General features: G+C 44.3%; 2 long non-coding RNA genes across 2 annotated transcripts; one reads left to right on the top strand and one right to left on the bottom strand.

The window, feature by feature from the left end:
• Nucleotides 1–6,668: 6,668 nt before the first annotated feature.
• LOC120433410 lies at nucleotides 6,669–10,045 on the bottom strand. Its single transcript, XR_005608529.1, has 3 exons — nucleotides 9,926–10,045; nucleotides 7,279–7,447; nucleotides 6,669–6,896 (listed from the first exon to the last, which is right to left on the bottom strand). It is a non-coding gene; the product is annotated as an uncharacterized LOC120433410 (long non-coding RNA).
• Nucleotides 8,044–11,389, top strand: LOC116314959. The gene is made up of 3 exons (XR_004199067.2): nucleotides 8,044–8,199; nucleotides 9,952–10,044; nucleotides 11,003–11,389. It is a non-coding gene; the product is annotated as an uncharacterized LOC116314959 (long non-coding RNA).
• Nucleotides 11,390–17,307: the final 5,918 nt, after the last annotated feature.

The raw sequence follows: 17,307 nt of genomic DNA, 5'->3' as shown, positions 1-17,307 counted from the left end.
TCCAACAAGTGAAATGCTCAGTTGGGTGAAGGTCAGGTGACTGACTTGGCCACTGAAAAATATTCCACTTCTTTCTTTGCTTTGGGTCATTGTCCATCTGTACTATGAAACACCGCCTACTCAGTGTGACTGCATTTAGCTGGATGTGAGCAGACAGTCTTTCTCTGAACAGCTCACAGTTCGCTCAGCTGCTTCTGTCCTGTGTCAGTAAACACTAGTGTCCCAGTGCCACTGGCAGCCATGCTGCCGTGTTGTGCAGATGACGTCGTATTTGGATCACAAGCTGTTCCTTCTCTGTACTTTTTTCTTGCATCATTCTGGTAGAGGCTTATCTTGGTTTCATCTGTCCAAAGGATGTTTTTCCAGATCTGTGTTGACTTTTTACATGTTTTTAGCCTTTCTGTTCTTCAGGCCAGGGGCGGATCTAGAGAAGTTTTCTTAGGGTGGCATGAGGGTGGCAAAGAAATCAAATGGGGTGGCAAAATCAAAGCCTTTTTTTCAAACACATATGCAGGTGGTTAAAATGATTCAAATGCAGTAAGTATACACGTTTTTCATATATATATATATATATATATATATATAGTCTATAACTTAATTATTGTCTGTAGCCCACATAATTACAGTTTTGATTTTATGTACTGTATAGCCTGTATAATAAATAAATATGTAGTACAATAAGTATAAAATCCAGAAAGCTACACAACATGGGGCGGTTCATTTACAAACACAACACAATAGAACACAAAGTCTAACTTAAGTTTCACTGTTTTTTGTTAGAAAACAATCACATTGTTACAGCTTAAATTACACAAAATGTCAGAAATCTGCACTGTCATGAACAAAAATATAAACCTAATTTTTCATGATTTGTTGGATTAACCCTCTGAGGTCTGAAATACAAGCGGCCATTTTTGAGTCCTTTTGAGTTTACGTTTGTATTTCCCCCTCAAATTGTTTCATTTTATTTTTTCCCCCTTGCCTTGTTTGGTCTCATTCTTTTCAGCTCAACTGAATTTAGTTGTTTTTTTCACTGACATACTGCATTAGTATTACTGATCTGAAATCACACAAAGAACTTATAAGCCTAGTAGTATTTTTTTACTGTAAAAAAAAACCACAGACATGTTGAGTAAATTTTTATAACTTGAAATGCAAATATAAATTGTACATTTTGTAAACATATACAACTATTTATCTAAAAATGCAGCCAATACACCTGCCGTTTTTTTCATCTTGTACAACTAGAGCTGGGCGATATAAGATTTTTTCATATCACGATATGTTTTTTCATTTCAGGCGATAACGATATATATCACGATATAAGCCAAATAACTATATTTCTAAGATTTAAATATTGCAAACTACACAAAAGGCAGCCGCTAAAGCGTTTAAGTTTCAAAATAGAACAAACAAAACAGACTAAATTGTCAATTCCACTTAGAAACAAAATATTAATTCTAAAAATAAATCTTAGTTTGTTTTACAGAAGAACAGACAAAATTGACTAACTTATGTCAATATCAAATAAACTGAGAACTAAAAGGAAATTCTCAATCTCTCCTTGTTGTATAGCTTAGCTTTTCAAACAGTTTTACCCGGACTTTAGTCTGACAAAAGCCGAATGACGAATTAGCGCTTTCAGTCAGAGACTGAGCATGCACCGCTTTATTGTATTTCCAGACTTGCTTTCGGCACAATTTACAGTGCGCGCTACTCTGTTTTTTGTCAGACTTGAAATAGCCGAAATACCTTCACACTACGGAACTTCTGTGGCCCTTCTGTTCGACAAGCTCTCCGGCATTGGAACCATCATCTGATTTCTCTTCGGTAACCTTCGCTCACGCTCTCGGTTGATTTTTCTCTAGTCGGCAAACTCATTTCCTCCAATACCCGGGCGGCACGGCGGATAGCTGCTTCCCAAACAAATACACATGTGCGGCTTGGAACTTGTGTTGTACGTAACAAGTCACGTGACGTGACGCTGCGGCTGTGATTGGTTCGGCTCTGCGCTACTTAATTTGGATTGGCTGTTCTTCTTTTTTCTTTTTTTTTTTTTAAGAGGACAAGAGAGATGCGGCCTATCGCAATAGTTTAATTTTTCTATCGAGAAAAAGTTATTTCGCAATACATATCGTTATCGTTCTATCGCCCAGCTCTATGTACAACCATTTAAAAATACTACTAAAACTAAAATGAGAGAACAATCAGGTGTCGCAATAAGATGCCCCACAAATGATGTGTGCCAGTAAAAATAAGTTTTTCCACCAAAAGACAGAGGAGAACAGCACAGGGATAAACCTGCAGGCCTGACAGCAGGTGTATCACTCCGCTGGTTTTCTACTTAGTGACAGTGTTTACATTGCAAATGTGCCTTAGTGACATTTATCAGTGCCCTCACTGACACACAAAGCAAAACAGCGACTACACAACAGAACAACTACACAAGACAACACAACACACTAACTTTACACTCCACACTAAATGTCACAAATCTCCCACATCTAAAAACTCTCTCTCTCTCTCTCTCACTCGCGTTACCGTCACTCCCAAAACTCTCCCCTCTTCCTAAACAACAAAATCCCACTTGTTGACTTTTTTTTTTTTTTTTTTAATTGGTCGACATGGTACATTTTTCCACCGATAGGAAAGAGGTGGCTTTTTTTTTTTCTTTCTTTACTGTTTTTGCGCTGTCCTTAGAAAACGCTTAAAACACACACACACAAAAACGTGACGACAGTATTTAGAAGAAAAAAAAAAGCACAGCTTAGATATATATTATCATAAATCTGGATTTACTGGCCTGTAATAAAAAATTTAAAAACTTTGAAGTCCGAACTTTCAATGTGAGCTGAAATAGAGACTCAGCGTGGCTGCAGCTTGTTGCTTTGTCAGCTTAAATCGATCATGTGATTTGGAGGTGCAGCGTGTCCGTGGACCAAAGAGGGTTAATAACACTCACCTTCCTTCCATTTCCAGAGTGTAACAACCGACCACCTGTGTAAAATCCTTATTTCCCATGGTGTTGTTCAAAATGTGCTCTGGCACAATCATAAGCATCGCTTGCTGCTGACAACAAGAAAAAAGCCGGTCCTGCTATGGGCTGAACCATTTGTTAATGGTGGAGGGGGGGACACTATGCAATATATTCAGTTTTAGCATTTATATTCACTGTTGACTGTAACTACGCTCAAACTGTTAATGCTATCTTATTTTAATAAACAACACTGTCATATGCAAAACTGGGGTGGCACTTGGGGTGGCACTTGCCACCCCATGCCACCCTTCTAGATCCGCCCCTGCTTCAGGCTGATGAGTGTCTTGCACCTTGCAGTGAATCCTCTGTGTGCTTCCATGCAGTCTTCTCTCTATGGTAGACTTGGTTATATCGATGTGCCTTCCTCCTGGAGAGTGTTGTTCACTTGGTTGGCTGTTGTGAACGGCTTTCTCTTCACCATGGAAATGGTTCTGCGATCATCCACCACGGCTGTCTTCTGTGGATGTCCAGGTCTTTTTGTGTTGCTGAGTTCACCAGTGCTTGCTTTCTTTCTCAGGATGGAACAAAGATTTTGTCACTCCTAATATTGAAGTTGAAGGATGGCCTGTTTCACTTGCATGGAGAGCTGCTTTGACCGCATGTTGTCTGTTCAGAGTAAAACCTTTCAAATGGAAGCACCACAGCTCAAATCAACTCCCGGCCTTTTATCTGCTTAACTGATAATGACGTAATGAAGGACTTGCCCACACCTGTCCATGAAATAGCCTTTGAGTCAACTGTCCAATTACTTTTGGTCCATTTAAGAAGAGGGTGGCACACATTAAGGAGCTGAAACTCCTAAACCCTTCATCCAGTCTGAACGTGGTTACCCTCGATCAAAAGCTGAGAGTCTAACCATCATATCCACGTCCATTATATAACTACAACTGGTATTGCGGCTCCTCCAACCAACAGCCGCGGCAGGCTAAACATGAGGACACAGATGACGCGCAACAGTAAACACATAAGATACACTTCTGTACCATTTGCTCCTTTTATTCCACATGCAACTGTCCAATATACAAATCAGCACATGGGATTAACTATTAAACAAATGCACAGACTGCACAAACAAATAACTGCAACTCACAAAAAACTGCACCAATTCCTATACCAAATTACAACATTGGCCTATGGCATAACTTAAATAAATAAATAAAGTTTTATTTATATAGCACCTTTCAAGACAGAATCACAAAGTGCTGCACATAAGATTACAAGTCATAAAAAGATTTAAAAAGACTAAATAAAACAGGCAAAAAATTAACCAAAAGCAGTTTTAAAAAGGTGAGTTTTGAGTTGTTTTTTAAAAACAGCTACTGAGTCCACAGTTCTTAATGCTTGGGGGAGAGAGTTCCACAGTCTAGGGGCCACAGTGGCAAAAGCTCTATCACCCTTAGTCCTCCTCTTAGTATTTTTTTATAGCAAGTAAGCCCAGATCAGATGACCTCAAAGACCTGCTAGGGACATAAGGCTGTAGCAGATCAAAGATGTAGGCAGGTGCCAGTCCATGCACAGCTCTGTAGGTCAAGACCAGGATCTTAAAATTGACTCTAAATTTAACAGGAAGCCAGTGTAACTGAGATAACAACGGTGTCACATGTGAGTACTTGGAGGATTTTGTCAAAAGCCTAGCTGCAGCGTTTTGCACAACCTGCAGACGATCCAGAGAACCTTTGCTAAGACACATAAACAGCGAATTACAATAATCTAAGCGTGACGAGATAAATGCATGTATAGCAATCTCCAGTTCAGATCGAGATAAATTCGGGCTTAGCCTAGCCACATTTCTTGAATGATAAAAACAAGACCGAACCAGAGATTTCACATGCCCATCCAATGTGAAACTGGAGTCAAAGGTGACACCTAAATTCCTGACAGAGGATTTAACATAGAGTGAGAGAGGACCAAGGGCTTTCACTATCTGCGATAGAAATCTATCAGGGGCGCATACGAGGACTTCGGTTTTCCCCTCGTTGAGTTGGAGGAAATTTGCAGCCATCCAACGTTTGATCAAATCTAAGCAATCATTCAGACGCTGAAGCTTAGATAAATCCTCGGGCATAAAAGAAATGTACAACTGAATATCATCAGCATAACAATGATAAGAAATGTCCTCAAAAGAGCCCATTATATGCTGGAGGGGAAGAAGATAAATTAAAACTTAGTGCATAAGTATACATAAACCATCAAGTTCCAGTCAAAAATGCATCAAAATGATTCAAGCTGCGGTCAACAGAAGGTTTTGCCTCATGCTCACCCTACCTTTCTGCTCATTAGTGATGGGTCCTGCAACACTGACGCACCGACGCTTGTATCAAGCTCACCTAGTGAAGCCTGTATCGGTGCGTGCGTCGCTTTAAGAAAAAGTCACGTGATCGATACAGCTGCTGTATCGCTCATTGCCAGCGCGCCAAACTGTGTTTAAAAAGTACCGCATCCGCATCTGCCAACGGAATGAGTCGCCACAAAAAAACACGAAATTACTCTCGCAAAGATTAAAAATACACATCTCTCCATAACAAAATGGAGCCCGAAAGAAAAAGAAATGTTTCTGCTGTGTGGGATCATTTTGATCTTTTAACTGGAAATAAGGTAATAGTTTGTCTGTCTTTGTTTCAGTGTAATCTATCAGAACACCTCCTCAGTGTTTAGGCATTACAGAGCCAAACATGAAAATGAGGCGACAAACACACCGAGAATGAACACAGGTCGGCCTATATAGACACTGAACAGCTTTATCATATATTTTTTTTATTATGCGTTTTATTATTTTGAAATCAAGCATCTAGGAGACCAAACATGTTTGACATGTTTGGTCTCCTTTCATTATAAAGGACTGCCAACCCCTTAGTATTGTGGAGAGTGTCGGAGAGAAACATCCCGAGATCAGAGGATCCTTTAACGTACTGGGGGAATAGGAAGACATCAGAACCTTTTCCACCTAGCTTTACAGTTTGTGTACCCCAGCTTCATCTGTGCCTGTGAGTTTTCCAAAGCTGGGGAAATGGTGCCAAAAAAAACCCCCAAAAAACCCCCCGCAATAGACTGAATGCAAAAACAATGGATAAACTTATTTTTCTGGATAGAAATTTATAATAAACTCTGAGTCAATTACATTTAAATGGGTAATATTATATTCACAATACTTTCATTTTAATTTTCACTTAGTGTCATTCACAATATATTTTATAGATGTCTACAATATTTGAAATGTAAAAGATATAAAATGATTCCATGGAAAGTACATTACCTTAGTGTACAAGTATGACTAGGTCATTGAATCGTCTGTTGTGAGTCTCAAGTAAGTTGCCTGCAATGATATTTAAGGTCCAGCAGGTGTCAGTATGGAGCACAACAGCAACACTGTGTCGACACAGTATCGATACAGTTTGGGGAATGTGCTGAAACGCTTCATGAGGCCTCATCTACCCATCACTACTGCTCATCAACATCAGGTGTGGTGAACAGGTGAGTGCAACCACATTTATCATCTAACACACCCATGAGACACGCCCCACACCCGTGCACCAATACAGTGAGTCCATTTAAACCAACCCACTTAATCAAAAAAGGAACAACTCCTATGGCTCCTACAACTGGAATATGACTCAGTAAACAGGTAAAAACACAAAACTTGTGTCAGTGTCCAAATATATAACAACCTAACTGAACAGATACTGATGCAGGACTCCTCCTTCACTCTCCTGAGACTGAAGCAGGTTCATCTGTGATCATTCAACACTGAACAGCTACACACTGAGAGCAGTAAAACTCACCCCGATCGCTTTACAGCTCCTAATCTTTGTGTGGATGGTTTTATTCTTCTTCTCAGGCAGCCCAGATGTTCAGAGTCCAGCTGTGGGTGTCGGTGAAGGTTCAGACGTGTCAGCAGGTGAGATAGAAGATGGAAACATGTCATTAAAGCGATGATAAAAGAGGCGACATGGTAGGCTCTGAGTCTGCTTTTCTTCATATCTGCAGACTCACTGATAGAGCACTCTGAGGTGTTAGAGTCTACAGAGAGAGATTCATTTTTCCTTCAACATAACACAAGATAAGATTTTTTTTTCAGCAGTTGAAACTAAAACACAACCTAAAAAGTTCAAATATCTGACTCAGGCACATGAAATAAAGCACGGTAAGTAAAAATGTTAATCAAGCTTTTATATCCACTTATTAAATAATTACAGAGAGCTCTGTGATGGATGGAAACCTGTGCAGGTGTACCCAACTCTCACCTTATGACACCTGTGATAGGCTCCGCCCCCACCATGACCCTGGCAGTAATGAAAATGAACAGACTCTGCTCACTCAGCAGGAGACTCAGGAGGATCTCTATGACAGGAAAGGAGACGATGCCATCCCATAATACCCACCATCCTGCTGACATGTTTGAAGCTTCAGCGTCTGTGAAGCCAAAATAAATTCCTCTGTATGAAAATATGATCCTTAAACAAAATGATCAGAGATCATAGATTTATTCACGTCACTTTTATTTACATTACAACCACAGGCGCCTCAGAATCGTATCCATCCACTGGATCATGATCACTGATTCATTGATCTCATTCAATGATTTTAATGACAGCTTCATCTGTAATCAATGAAGCAAATCTACAGTATGACAGAATGGAGTACACAGGAAGTAACAGAACACAGAAATACTTACTGAAGTACATTAAAGCTGCACTTCAGTAAGTATTTGAGTACAGTTACAATCTGTCTGCCCCCTCTGAACACCATCGTTGGCCTGACAGCATCGTGGGTTACAGTCAGATTCAGCGTTGGACGATCCAGGAGCACGGATCATGACCCGGCTTCAGTCTCAGAAGGAGGATTCACTCTGATCTCACCTGAGGACTGACGTCACAGACTTTGGTCCTGTGCTTACGTCATAATGAAGTCCGGTTTTCATTCATCCTGAGGCGAAACAGATTTAGATGTAAATGAATACACTGTGGAAGTTTCTTTGCTGCTCTGAGCTTGTTGCAGCGACAGTGAAGGCTCCTCCCCCTCCTCAGGGGGAGGGGCTATCAGAGGAGACTTGATATTGAGGAAGAGCTCAGATATCAGCTGAGCGTTAACACACACACACACGGACCGAGAACAGCAGCTCCTGACCCCGCGCATCTAAAGGATGGTGTGACTGATCATCAGCGGTGAGTCCGACAGCTTCTGGCTCAGGTCTGAACCCGAGATCAGGCTTCCCACTTCCGGGTTACCTGCGGCTCTGTCAGGGTCAGTCCAGGGATTAGATCGAGCCCACAGCTGAGGGCTCGGCTCCGGCTAAACTCTGGATTAACCCCTGCGGCTGAGAGAGAGAGCCCAGATTAACTCCCAGTTTTAAAGATAATCTCGGTCTAATCTGAGTGCAGATGGTAAACAGCGCTGATTTGGTCTCACCTGGATTTACGTGCCGGTGTTGTACCAAAAAGTGATTGTCTGCCAAAAACTGATTGCTTGTATTTAAACTGCTATAAATAACTTGTTGTCTATAATATGTGAAACATATGTCAAATGTATCCCTCATGAATGATATCAAGTCATGTTGCGCAACAAGGTAGAAGCCGCAATCAGTTTTTGGCAGTGACTTTTATGTATCCTTTATTTATGCAGTTAAGAAAATTCTTGTTGACTTTAAAAATGTCTCTTTTAAGAGTAATCTGCCCAAGAGGACAGCTGAAATTGCAACAAATGCAAAAATAGTTCTGTAAACATATTTTAAGTGGAGAAAAGGGAGCTGATTGATTATAATGTAAGTACAATAACACAGTTACAAAGATACTTGAGAAACAGGTAATTTTTAAATTTTATATATAACCCCTTTGTAATACCTGTTAACCAAAGTTAACAAAGTTAGCAACATACTTAACGATATTGCACATAAAAAACACACGGAAACATTGGAAATCAGTTTTTGGCAGGCAATCACTTTTTGGCACAACACCGGACTTTAGACTGGCATAAAGGAGCGGAGCCCCTGAACACACCAACAGTCTTTCTTCAGTGATCAGTGGGGAAAAAAAAAAATATATTAATGAAAAGATGATTTAACATCAGACCTGTCAACACGAACCGTGTAATGTGTCGTTTTTCACTGCGTTAGTTACTCGTGTGTGACCGCTGCGGCTCTTTGGCTCTTTACATTATGAACGATGGTCTCTGTTTGCTTCAGCATGTTCATTGATGCTGACCGGAAGCTAAACAGGATTTCATGATAATAATAGAAACTGGGATTATTTTAGCTGTCAGATTAAAGAGGAGTGGCTGGGACCCACATTCATTCTCTGGATTCCTCTGAAGCCAAACCGGCCGAGCGAGACGGTCACGAGGCTGCAGGACGATCCGGTTTCAGAGGACGCGCCTCAGACACCATCCTCGCAGGTCCTCTGGGCCCACCATCACAGGGTTCCCACAGCCGAAGTTCCACAGATACAAACGAGCCCGTTAAGCCCGAACCATCAGATAATTACCAGAAGTGTTTGTTAAGATACGATAAGATGACTCTTTACTGTCATTGCACTGTCATTGCACAGTCATACGTAGAACAATAGTACAATGACACTGGAAAAACTGTCCCCCGTCGGCACTACGTACAACACGACACGTCACAGTAACCTAGCTTAGTAATAAAATGAAGAATAAGTGTATGTGTATTGCACACTTTTATTACTGCACCTTGTTATAAATATGAATATTATTATTGTTATTGTTGTTACCCCCCAAAAGGATTTTGTACTGTTTAGATAATTCAGGGTTAGGGGTTAAACTCGGGACGGTGTGGCGGTGTCAGAGCCTCCTGGCTCAGATATGATTTCAGTTAAGTCTGATCCTAAGTCCCGATGTTCTCGGGGAATGGGACTCGGGGTGGGTCCGTTAACTCACTCGTGTTTGTGTCGTTCTGTTTGCAGCCTGCCGGTACGTGGCGAGGAAGATCCGGGCTGCGGCGCGAGGAGAGGAGCAGCCGGAGAAGCCGAGCACCGCGGGATGCAAGCAGGCTAAATGTGAGTGTAGTCAGTGTCCTCCGCACCCAGTGATGTATCGGTGTCAGTCGACCTCAGAGGACAAAGAGGTGACGCTCAGGTTTGGTCAGGGATCATCTGCAGACTCACCTCAGACTCTGTTTACTGTGAGAAAGCGGCGCTCTCTGGCTGAGCTGCGGCTGCAGTGAGAAGGATGTGGTGAAGCTCTCGCAGCTGTTTTAGACTGTCCTCATTTCTCCACGCCGCCGTAGCCAACGAGGCGCCTCTGCAGCGCTGACAGAGGAAATCGAGAGAGCCTGATGAGAGCGTTCGCACAGAAACAGAAAAACTCTGAGCAGCTCGCCTGAACAGAAGCTGTATTTAAACCCTGCGGTGCGCCTCACTGCAGAGGAAACCCCGTCTGCGCTCACAGACGCTGTTTGGTGCGTCACGTGGACGTTTGAGGTTTGGACCAGCAGCTCCAGTCCTGCAGTCCTCGCAGCTCCATGTCTACGTGACACTACTCCCAGAGGGGCAGCCTGTGTGGAGCTTCGACTCCACTTCAGCAGAACCGTGACCTTTGACCTGCAGACACAAAGAAACTCCTGTTTCTGTGCTGTGGAGCTGCAGAGCGTCCTCCAGCTCAGAGCTGCAGTTTCCTCTGCAGGGCCGACACTCTGCGCTTTCGTGAGTCTGATAGCGATGCGCTTCCTTCTGACGGCTGAGCAGCAGAATCACCTGGACTCACAGACAAACCGTCCAGCACAGGAGGAGAGCTGGACTCACCTGAGCACACCTGTGTGAGGAGAACAGAGACATCAGAGCTACGACCGCGTGAAGCGTGATGCTGGAGGAGCTTCAGGCTGCGGCGTCTTTGTGTTGCTGTGACTCTGAAGTTTTTACAGAATAAAAGCCTCTAAAGTTAGAACAGTGTCAGACAGGAAGTTCTTCCATTTTAAATAAACTCTTTCCTGTTCTCAATCTTTCTCCGTCTCCGCAGCTCGCAAGGGTGACAGGATGAGCAGCGAACCCGCCCTGATGACCCCGCCCACAGAGCAGGACGTCGACGTGCTGCCGAAGGAGAACTGCGGGTCCTGAAAGTAAGCCGAGAGCTGGAGGGCAGGGAGGTCCAAAAAGCATCCCAATCAGACGCCGTCCCAAACTGGCTCTGACCTCGACCTCTTTCTGCTTCCGGCTCTCGGCGCTCTTTCGGCTCCTCCTTCCTCACGTCTCAGAGCGTCAGCAGAGAGGATGAAAGGCTGCTCACCAATTCCCCGCTCGAGGACCTGAGCAGCCCTGATGACCGTGCCGGTCTCTGCTGACGACGCTCTCACGCCAACCTCGCTTCTTTTTGTTGTTGCTTTAATAAAAACCGTTTTAAACCTGAGCCGAGTGTTTGTGTCCCAGTGAGACGCCGCACAAACAAACACCAGCTGTCACAGCGAACCTTCATGATGCAGCTAATCTAGCTTCATAAGCTTTAGAGCAGGGGTGGCAAACATAAGGCCTGTGGGCCAGAAGCGTCCACCCAGAAGGTCCAACCACTGCCTATTTCCATCAGCTTTACAGCAAAGTCAGGAAGAAAAAGATAAATATTACACTGAAAAATTCAGTTATTTAATGTAAAGACAGAAAAGTCTCTTTTTGTTGTCTTTATAATAAAACGGTCAAATCTGTGAGGTTGTGTTTAAAGGATGATGAAATCCTCACGAGCAGCTGAACGTCGTTCTTTGTTGTCTGATGGTTTTACAGGACCACGAACACGACGAGCATCAGTCACATGACTCAACACCTAAACTGTCATATACAGATTTCAGGTGCCGCCTGAGTCATGATGTCAGCCCGTTAAAGCTGGTTGCCATGGATTTGTGTCCCACAGTGGCTGATGGACACAGATGGACCCCACAGCTCAGCCGTACGCTCCTCAGTGGCCTCCTGCTCCATCTGCCACGGGCGTTTGCAGATGCTTTGGGTACATCTGGAGCTCTGAGAGGATTCTCAGTCTAAGGGTCAGAGGTCATCAGTGACAGAGAGACATTCATGTGTGGGTAATCAGCTGTGGATCTATCACCATGAAAACAGCACATCATGAAACTCACAAACAGTAAATCCTGTTCCGACTCCTCCCACTTCAAAGCTCTTCACTGTCCCTCAGAGAGGAGGGAGGCTGAACCTCCCTCCTCTCTGAGGGCAGCTTCAGGTGGACGCTCTGAAAACTCACACCTGCACAGCAGCTTTAATGATGAGCAGGTACAGAGACGGGAAACAGGCGAGGAGGGCAGTCACATGACAGCCTGTAACCAATGAGCACGAAGACAGGAAGGGTCCGCCCACCTCACTGACAGGTGTGGGTGACATCATCAATCTGTCAGTTTTATGTCATCTCAGTGTGTGTGTGAGTGTGTGTGTGCCATGTTTAGACATCTTTGTGAGGACCAAAAATTGGCATTCTACTATACCCGTCGGGATCAGCAGTCCCTCTGGGGACAAAGGGTCCGTCCACATGAGTTTGAAGGTTTTAGTGTCAGGGTCAGGTTAGTGTTATGTCAATGAGATGTCCTCACTAGCATATGAAAACGAGTACGTGTGTGTGTGCGCGCACACACGGCCTCACGTCAGTTCTGAACTCACTTCCGTTGATGGATCGGTGCGTGAGGCTCCTCCGAACAATCAGCAGGAAGCAAGGCCCAGATTCAGATTTATCTGATTTGAATCAGATTCAAATCAGATAAATCAGGGAGGAGTTTTTGTCACAGGAGGAATTGACATGTTTGGTCTCCATGGTGATGTGAGGCTGGTTAAGGAGGATCTGCTGACAGGATGCTGCAGCGAGCATGTTTGTGTGTTTGATGAGCTCCGAGCTCACGGCTGGGATCACTAACTCCAGCTCAGGTTATCAGCTCCACTTATTTCAGCGTCACAGCCTCAGCTTTTATGTTTTTATTTATTAAAACCACGTTTTGCAGAATACAGAGCTCAGCACAAATAACTGCACATCCAGCAACAAACACACACACACACAGGTGTGCAGGTAACGTCCACCTTTACCTGTGCAGGTACAATAATCAGCACAGTGACAGGAAACAGTCTGTGTGGATGTTTTCCTGAAAAGCTGTTTTAGTCTTTTTACAGCTCAGTACTGTGCAAAAGTCTTGAGCCACTCTCACATCCCTCTGAAGGTCTTTAAAAGGTCTTCTTTGGACACTGGCTGCTCTTACACTCAGGTTCAGTCCAGTCTTTGTACCCGAGGAAGGTTTTTGTTTAAGGGTCTGAACTCTGACCTACAAATCATTCAAGCTCCTAACAAAAAGATGAACCAGAGTCGTGTCAACACATAACAGACATCAACACAGAACCAGTCCATCCACAGCAGGTAAACAGTACCTGAAAGTCCTGAAGAGTCACACAGGACCTTCAGCTGATCATCTGCTGTTCACTGAAGCCTCCTCAGAAATGCTCTCAGTAAGGACGTCTGTCAGGAAGACATCCTTACTGAAGGCAAACAAATGAGTCCAGATCACAGCTGTGTGCACTTATTGCCCACTCACACAGCACACAGTGGGGACATGTTCACAGAGACTTGTGGGGATGATGTGGACATGCTTACTGATGTGTTCTTATTCTGTGTTTTGTAAAGACATGATTATTCCTTCCAGGTGAGTTAGAGCTCATCCTAACATTAAACCATGAATGACTAAATCTGCAGGAATCCTGTTTTTAAACATGTACACTTTCTGACCTCGCCGTGCTGCTGAGGAACTAAAAATGGACATTTTAAAGGCCAAACAGAAGAAAAAAGCCTGGTCCAGAGTGAGAACCACAGCAGCATCCAGACTGTGAGCCAGCTGATGTTCAGTTATTCATGAGATTCAGCCTCAAACATAACGAGCACCTTAGCATCGAGCGGGGGGACACGTGGAAAAGCCTTGTGCTCGGTAAGAAGCAGTAAGTCTCATGGACCTGATAATATTTGGTCGTCTGCAGATATCTGAGTCCTGTGTTTTTTTCCAGCCACAGCACGTACCTGCCATGATTCAGTTCTTGCTGAGGTGTCCTGCCTGCAGCTGAGCATAGCTACGTCTAAAGGTACGACTCGTGACTTTAGGAAAAGCGCTCACACACATGAAGTCACTTTTATTACAGGTCAGACTGTGGAGCTTAATTTTAACGCCCACCAGCCACTCTCATGTCTCACACAGCTGACAAAACCATGATGGTTTATTTTATCACTCTGTCATTTTTCTTTGGTGTCACAGTTTGGATATTTATCGGTAAAGAACAGAAACTCAGTCTGACGGGCCGACAGAGGAACTACAGCAGGCAGGTGCAGCTGGTCTGTTTCAGTTTTTCCTTCTGGTCCCAAAATGTGAAACAGCACGTTTAAAAATAGCTTTGTTGTAGCCGCCATTACTGAGATGGACAAATGAACGTTTTGTGTTTTTCGTCTTGTGTACTTTGTTCTACTGTTGTCTGCTGTAGCTGTACTGAGAGTGTGTATGTGAGGATTCACAGCTGCAGAACAAAGCTACCTCCATGTAGAAATAAAGTAACCTGAGGCTGAAAATGACACAAGAACTGGACTGAAGGTCAGAGGAACAGGTGTGATGGAGAGATGGATCCACATCATGGTCAGTGTGTACGAGGAGGTCAGGAGGAGGTCCAACAGTGAGAGTCTGCAGCCATCTGTGAAGCACGGTGGAGGCTCTGTCATGGTTTCAGGTCAGTCAGTGCTGTTGGAGATCTTTGATAAACTGATGAATTACAGAGTCTGATCCACCACACAGGAACATCTGGAAACATCTGACTGGCAGCAGCTTCATTTTTCAGCATCATAGTGATGCCAAACACAAAGCACACATCAGTGATGGATGGGCCTCCTCAGAGCCTCAGCATCACTGAAGCGGTGTGGGATCATCCTGACAGGGAACACAACCAAAGGCAGAAACATCCAAAGAAGAGCTTTGACTGTCCTTCAGGAGGCCTGGAGAACTGTTCCTGAAGATCCTCACAGAAACTGCAGCCTCGTATTTTTACCTGCTGACGCTCCATAAACATGTCAGCACACGTTCACAATGAGCTCCACTGAACACAAACACAAAGATCCAACAAACCACTGAAGTAAGGTCCTTGATTTTGTGACGTGGCGTCTGGCAGGTGGTACCGCCATGTTGGTGTTCACTGATTGGCTGGTTTCTCCAGCCTGTGCTGAGCTTCACGTCTCATCTGCAGAGGCCTCTGATCCATCCAGCTGCAGGAAACTGAAAACAACGTTTCAGACAGAAAAACTCAACGGCCTGAATCGAGCACGGGGACCCACTCCATCACCTACACCTGCTCCTCCACCTTGTTGGGGTCCACGTCGGCGGCCGGTACCACCTGCATGGGCTTGCAGCAGCCGTTGCAGATGTACTTGAGGAAGCAGAGGTACGCGCTGCCGGACATGATCACTGTGATGATGATGATGATGGTGGCGCCGAAGGCCGGGGAGATGGCATCTTCCAGGACGGACTTGAGGCCTCCCACGGTGATCCCACCGTTCCCGCTGCCGAGAAGACTCTGATCAGGCTCAGTCATCCCCTGACCTGAAACAGATAGAAGAGGTCAAAGGTCAGAGGTCGTCTTGTGGCGGTACCTTCACCTGTTCAGGAGTTCACCCAGACTTAAACTTTTAATGACAGCAGGTGATTTGCACACCTCCAACAGCGTTACTATGACTGTTGGTTTGTCTGCAGGCCGTCTCACCTCACACCTGCTCGCCATCACACGGCGTCTGTAGCTGCAGGTGGGGTTATTCCTTTCTATGACCGCGGTAACACAGAGCTGCTCAATGAATCACAGGTTTGAACTTTCTGTTCTCTGTACTGAGCTTTAAAGAGGACATGAAACACTGAACACATCGAGGCTAATTTACCCCACTGAGCTCTCAGACTCTGACACACATGTAACTGTCTGTGAAGCTGGATTTAACAAATAACTGTTTAAAGTTTTAAAAACATGTTTCTGTCAGTACGAACGTGACGTCAGGTGGTTGGTCGGTTGCAGCTAACAGGCCCTCCTCTACACTGTCCTTTACAAACACCAACATCACGGCTAACAGCTGGATTTTCCTGTTTCACTGCAGCTAGCCAAACAGCCACTTCCTGCTACAGACACAGACAGTAAAGTGGACAGTATGTCCTGGTTTCACATCAACTCACTGCTGCAGCACTACAGTGATCTCCTCACTGATGTTTAGCTTTAATGTCCTTTTTTCCTCTGAGGTATCGATCCTGTCACTAGTTAACTAACATAAACTAATGTGAGTCTGTTAGCCTCAACCAACCAATCACATGACGTCACGTTCGTACTGACAGAAGGTGGTGCTGAACATGACCCAGTGTGTGTCAGAGTCAGGATCAGTGGGGTAAATATGTTCAGTGTTTCATGTCTTCTTTAAAGCTCCCAGCTGTGAAACACTGCACAGAGCAAACAGAGTCGAGCTCAGTAAAAAGTACAGACATCTACTGTAGTAAATCTATTATTTTCTTTCTCAACTTCTAAAAGTTTAACTTAAGGAGGCAGAACGATTGTTTAAGGGAGCCTTGCCCCAGTGTGTGTGTGTCAGTGCAGTCACTGAGTGTTCAGGAGTCTGACAGTTTGGGGGTTTAAACTGTTCCTCAGGCTGGCAGTGAGCACCCCGATGCTGTGGTTCCTCTGTGCCAGACGGCAGCAGGGTTAAGAGTGTGTGTGAGGAGTGTAATGTAATGTGTATGTGTTAGTCCCCGTAGGGAAATTACTCCTCTGCATTTAAAGTTTAATTAAATGAATTATTTAACCCATTCACCCAGTGAAGCAGTGGGCAGCCACCAATGCAGCGCCCGGGGAGCAGTGTGTAGGGACGGTACCTTGCTCAGGGGTACCTCAGGGTAGCCGTTCAGTTGAGTCGAACCCCCGACCTTCCGATCATGGGGCAACCACTTTACCTACTGAGCTATCCCTGCCCTGCTGGCCTGCATGGTGGCGTCCTCCACCATGCTGGTGGCTTTGTGGATGCAGTGGGTGTAATAAGTGTCTGTGATGGAGGGAAGAGAGGCTCCAATCACAGACGCCGATCACACACGATGAGCGTCTTTTTCTTTTCATCTCACGCTGCTTTGAATTCATTTCAAAGACTAACAGCAGCTGTGGGTCTCCCTCACTGACCTGTGACTCACTTTAGTGTTCATGTGTTTTTCTGCCTCTCTGCACTAAAATGAAACCACCATAGAAATCAGACATTTCTTTGTTAGTGATCGGATATTCTTTCCTGCTGTGGATGCACATGAA

This window comes from Oreochromis aureus, linkage group 16 (assembly GCF_013358895.1).
Source record: "Oreochromis aureus strain Israel breed Guangdong linkage group 16, ZZ_aureus, whole genome shotgun sequence".
Taxonomy (NCBI): Eukaryota; Metazoa; Chordata; class Actinopteri; order Cichliformes; family Cichlidae; genus Oreochromis; species Oreochromis aureus.
This window is presented reverse-complemented; position numbering and strand designations above follow the sequence as displayed.